The following is a 6,264-nucleotide window of genomic DNA, read 5'->3' on the forward strand; positions in this document are numbered from 1 at the left end:
AAGAAAAGAAAAGAAAAGAAAAGAAAAGAAAAGAAAAGAAAAGAAAACATTCAGATGTGGCCTTAAATTCATGCCTAATAGGAAGCACATTTTAACTTAATACTAAGCATGTACTTAATATATCCAAACAAGTTGAGACCCTGATTACCAGACAGTAAGAGATACCACTGCATAGAAATACAGTGCCTTTTGCATTTTATTACCTCCCCAAAAAGATGCACACACCTTGCAGTAATAAATGTAAATAAGATTCTAGAGGGAGAAGCTTGCAAAGTATATTTTTAACATGATACAGCAAGGGGAAATGAGAAACACTGAGTGCCACATCACTCTTCAGATCAAACAGTATTTTTGACCTGTGTCTACCTAACTTTCATCATTTCAAGTCAAGCTCTTAATATTACCTGCATGCTGGAGTCTTGAAAAACTTTTAGATTCAAGGAATGTAGAGCCTACTCAATTAAATTAAGCACAACATAAAGATTATGTATTACATATGCACAGCCTGAGAGATTAAGTTTTACTCCAACCCATGCCAGGAAGCTACAGCGCAGGTCATGACTTCTAATTCTTGCCTGTTTTCAATTTGATTTCGAACAAATGTTGAAAAAGACAAAAAATTGAAATCACAACAGAAATAATTAGCTTAATGTTACGTTTGCATGCCACTGTGCACCTCATGTCGAACACTTTCAGCTACAATCCAAGGCAAGCAGAACTGCTTTGTCCTTAATGACATCCTTTTGAGGACTGTTCAATTACAGAAACAGAAAATCTCACAAGCGTGTTTTATGCTGAGGACACACCTGTCTTCTTTTCCACAAATTTAGATAAAACTGCAAGCTGAATTTAGATAAAGCAGCAAGCCCCTGGAACTCTTCCCTTCACTCATACTCAGTAAATGTTTACTCGTCAGCACATGAAGACAGAGGGGATGTGCTTTGCTCCTTCTCAGCTTCTTTCTAAGCAGTGGACTGTATGCACCTAAGGAAAATTTAAAGAGGAGATTTTGGGCTTATTTTTTGGGGGACTACATGAAGACAGTACAACTGAGGGTGAGAAGTCTTCGTTTGAGCAGGGCAAGAAGACCATAAGGCAAAGACAGGGGTAATAGAAGACTGGTCTGTAAAAGACAAGAAAAGGAGGTTAAGGTTAAGGGATAGAAGGGAAGCATCAATGCCCTTTTCCAATTTCCAAACTCTCAAAATTTAAGCAGGACTCAGCAGAAGCATTCCAGGGATAGAAAAAGCCAAAATCAAAAACATAACCTCCCTGCCCTCTTCCCTGGTTGTGTGAACATTTCCCCCTGAAGGACTCCGTTTTTTCTGTGCATGGAATTAATTTTGCTCTAATGGTGACTGGTAAATGAGACTGTCATGTGCAGAAACCCTGCTGCATCTGTTGCAGAAGTTACAAATTAATCTAGCGAATAAGGAAGAGAGGATGCTCTCAAAGTTAAAGCAGCTGAAGGCTACTCTGGAGAAGTGGGTTCTGACCCTGTCTTCACCACAGAGTTCCCAAATGATGCTAGGCAAGTCCCTTTGAACAAACTTTCACAGGTGGTCACTTACTGTGTGTTCCTCATTTTCTGGATGTCTGACATGAGACCCCAGTACAGATTTGCAGAAATGCTGAGTAGCATCAGCTGCAACCATGGTCATGGAGAACAGGCTGAGCCCATAGTGCCCACAAATGCTGAACTCTCTAAAACACGAGCTCTTGGGTATCTTTTATCAAATACACAACAGGAATGGGTGTTCTCTAAATTAATCTCTTTGTGACTTCATCTCACAAGTGTGAAGAAAGGACAATAAAATTATCTTCATATCTTGAACATCTTTGGAATATAAATATCCTAATGATTTTACGGTATTTTTATGTTGCAATGAGACTTGTGCAGCAAAGATTGTGTAGCAGGAAGGGCTGGTGATGATAGCAGTGATGATGGGCACAGGCTGCCCAGGGAGGTGGGAAAGTCAACATCCCTAGAGATGTTGAAGAACCGTGTGGATATGGCACTGAGGGATGTGGTCAGTGGGCATGATGGGGGTGGGCTGGCGTTGGACTAGATAATTTGGTGGTCTTTTCCAACCTTAATGATTTTATAACTTTGTAACACACACATATATAGAGAAGGCAAATTAAAGCTGAACCGGTCAAGTTGATTTTGCCATGTTACTAACTTTTGAATACTAATATTGAAAGGATACTAAGATTTGTAATCTTAGTATCTTATCAAAGTAGTTTCAAAAAGATTGTGTTTTTACTAGTGTTTTACTTTAGAGTATACATAAAACAAACAAACAAAACAAGCAAAAAAAAACAAAGGATGGGCTCTCAAGGAGGTTTCTTGTTTCTTAACAATTATGTACAATTTTAACAGCAATAATGATTTTTTTCCAAAAATGTTTTTCAAGGCTTTTGACTCAGAGATATTCACGTAAAACAATGCTAACAAAGATGTAACTAGTCAGATATTCTTTCCCCTCAATTCCTAGATCCTCAGTATGCATCTCTATCTTAAAAATGACCAAACTAATACAACTCAGATGGATTACAGGCACAAAGCACATATAGCACACTTCAGAATGTTGTGAGAACGGAAATCTCTGGCAGTGTTTAGAGGTTGGAAAAGACAGTGATATCTTCCCAGTTCTTTGTTTGGGAAAGTAACCACTCTGAGCATGTAAATAAATTTCCGAGCAGTACCATCCTCAGCAGTATCACATGAGGAATTAGAGTTACTAAGTGGCTGCTGTCTTTATACAGACTCCAGCTAGTTATATGAGATGTGGTTAGAGCTTGAGATTTGCCTGTAGCAAAGAAGTCACAGCTTTGACATGTCTGCTTTCTTATTTCACAGTTTTGTTCATTTTCTAGCTGTCCCTGGTCTTCTCACACAAACACGGAATGAGAAGATCTTGATACTATCCTTGCACTACATGTGCAAAAACAATGTATCTACATTCCGATGAAGAAAGAGAAAAATCAGGTTTTTTCAAAAGCAAAAAAAGAAAAATTAAATACAGCACTCTTTTCCTGTGCATGCCACTTCAAAGGAATTAGATTGTCTCTTTTTCAGTCCTATTTGCCTATAGTTAGGTATTAAGCAGCAGTGATAATAAATACCACAAACTGCCTTTTAAAGAGGTCTTCCTTTGCTATTTCAGGGTACAAAGATTGATGAAAAAATCTTTCTTTGTGAAAATCACATTGATCAGTAATAGCTTTAGAAGTGAAATGAAGCAAAATTAAGGTTAAATAAGCAGAAAATGTCCCCAACTTTGGTTTAAATAATCTCCACTTGAAACCTCTATGAGAATGCAACAGAAAACGTAGATCTACTTTTAGGAGACAAACATGACTCAGCATAAGTTTTGTTATAAATAAGTTCCTCATTTTTAATAGAACTTGAAACTCGCTCACATAGTAGCACCATTCTTAGCAAACAAAAGTGGTAATTCCACATCCTACATTCCAGAGGACATACCTGCTTTATTTTAAAACCAATTTGAAGAAGTAAATGCAATCATTACACAAAAAAAGTACATGGAATGTATTTTTAGACAGGAATTATAAGGCATTACGTACATAGATAGATCAATAAATAGTTTAACACAGACAGAGTTGTGTGGCAAGAGGTAGAACAAGGCCATCATCAATTCAGCAGAGAGCATGCTTTGTTCTATGTCAATGTAGAAAATTACCTGAAATTTCACTTATATTTACACCAGTAATAAGCTGTGTTATAGAGAATATTGCCTTTGATCCCAGTGGAACTACTTTGCTGCACTGTCTTTTTTCTGATTAATAGCTATGAATAAATTCTGACTTCAGCGCTGCAGTCCTACTTAAACTACACATATTTAAGTATTCTGTGTAATTTAAGTTTCCCTTTACCAGGCATATTTTTTGTTAGGGTTCTAGGTAGCTGCTTAAGACAACATGAATATACTAGTTTTATACCTTAGTACACTACTGCAAGATGTTTTGGAAAACACAGAACATTTTTTGCTTTATGAGATTCTTTGTCCCTTGTGTTCACCTTCTGTCACTGTGAGGAGCTGCTTCTGATCTCTGAATGATTTCCCCAAGACATTCCAGGTGATGTATGGCATACTATTTGAGGAACTATGAATTTAGCTGATGAGCACACAGATGAGTAAATGAACTCACAGAAGTAAAGGACGCAAGAAAACATCAGAAAACTTCTCACTGTAGCAAGGAAGCTTCAGTTGAAAGTAAGGCTTAGTAACTGGAAAATAAAGCCACGTATTTCTCATTTCTTACAAAGGTAATTTTGGCTTATTGTGTTTATTGTTGTTGTTGCTGTTGTTGCTTTCTTTTTCTCTTTTTAGATTTGCTTGTGATGCTTCACATTTGTAGGTGACTGCTGACTTGAAAAGCTTTTGGGCAGAATCCAGAATCCATTAGCCTCTCCTATAGTTACAATGATTCTGCTTTTTCCTGGCTACCGATCTTACAGTTGTTGGAAAGCTTTCAAAGGCTCATGGAACCTGGTGATTATGCTGTGGACTTGTCTGAACTGAATACCTAAAAAATGAGTTGTAGGTGATCGTGAGGGAATAGACTTGCTGTTCTAAGTGGTCTCTTCTGGTCTGTGTTCCAAACCAACTTGATCAACATGTAGCATGTTTATTATCTTATAAATACCAATAATCTAAACCAAAAATAACAAACTTCTGTGGTCTTTTGCTTGTTTTTGGTGTTTCCTTTGTTTTTGATTGTGTTAATAAACATGCTTCTTTTTGTTTTTTTTGTGCTAATATGTTCAGACTTTTAATTTGTGAGTACAATGTGTTGCCGTAAGCATATCTCTTTATAAGTCCTTGTCAGTGGAATTTCATATTTTGTCTAACACATGTTGAAACACCATACAACCAGGCCAACTTCTGCACTGCTTTTGACTGCAGTGCAAAATGAAAGTCAGTAATTGCTCTGGTTCATGACAAATTTATTTGTTTTTTATCACAGGAAACTGAAAAGTTATTGAGCTTTTAAAGGAACAGTTTGAACTGTTGGAATGCATTCATTTTAAGCAAATTTCTATGATAGAGAGATAAGTGGTTTGGTGGCAATGCATATGTTAAAGAAAACAGAATTGGCATTCACAAGCTGTCAGCAGGGAGGCCAAAACAGAAGAGGAATTAATGAATATGTAGACAAATTAGGATTTTTCTAGGATTGTTCAGTCTGGAAAAGAGAAGGCTCAGAAGAAACCTTATTGTTCTCTATGATGACCAGAAAGGAGTTTGTGGAGAGGAGGGGCCAGCCTCTTCTCTGATGTAACTGTGATAAGGCAAGAGCAAATGTTAAGTTGTGCCAGGGGAGATTCAGGTTGCATATTAGGAAATATTCTCAGAAAGAGTGGCGATGCATTGGAACAGGCTGCTCAGGGAGGTGGTAGAGTCACCAACCCTCAAGCTGTTTAAGGAAAGGGTAGATGCAGTACTTATGGACGTGGTTTAGTGGGCAATATGGGTGGTATGTGGACAGTTGGTCTAGATCATCTTAAAGCTCTTTTCCAACCTTAGTGATTCTAATGTAGAGAGAAATGAAACCAAAACTGTTCTGAGACAAGAAGACACTTCTATGCTTTGGCCATCTTTCTCTGCATCTGTTTCCACAAACTTCTAGGTTTGGTTGGTTTCCATGTTTTTTTCCCCCTACCATTCACAAGATTCACCTCAAATTTTTATTCTAAATGAAAGAAACATGAGCACAAAAACTCAGCTGCAATCAATGTATTTGTGTTCCCTCCCTCCATGATCACGACTTTTAAAGGAGAGCCTCTGTGGGCTGGGATGTTTTCACAAATGTGAAAAGGAGTTTGGACAAAGCCACACAGAGCCACTTGCTCGGGACAATCTGTATAGCTGTATTTATACTATCATTCACAAGGGCTGCTGTACAAAAAATTCTACTGCTCAGGATGTTGCACAATAATTTCTTGTTTGAGGATCCCTATAGCATTAAAGGAGTTATTGACCTTGTTAAGAAGTCCTGGAAGAGAGATGTGCTTCAGAGACTTGGTTCAAGCATACACAGCATCTATGAATGGGCTGACAGGGTTCTACATTTCTCTTCCAGCAAGAGAGCATAGAATCATAGAATGGTTTGTGTTGGAGAGGGCTTTTAAGATCATCTTGTTCCAGCCCTCATTCTATAAGCAGAGACACCTCCTACTAGATAAGCCTCTTGAAAGAGTGGATTAGGGAAACAGGCACCAGAGGCCTCAAAAGT

The sequence above is a fragment of the Lagopus leucura genome, unplaced genomic scaffold, assembly GCF_019238085.1.
Source record: "Lagopus leucura isolate 7727_CA_CO unplaced genomic scaffold, USGS_WTPT01 Super-Scaffold_100159, whole genome shotgun sequence".
NCBI classification, from domain to species: domain Eukaryota; kingdom Metazoa; phylum Chordata; class Aves; order Galliformes; family Phasianidae; genus Lagopus; species Lagopus leucura.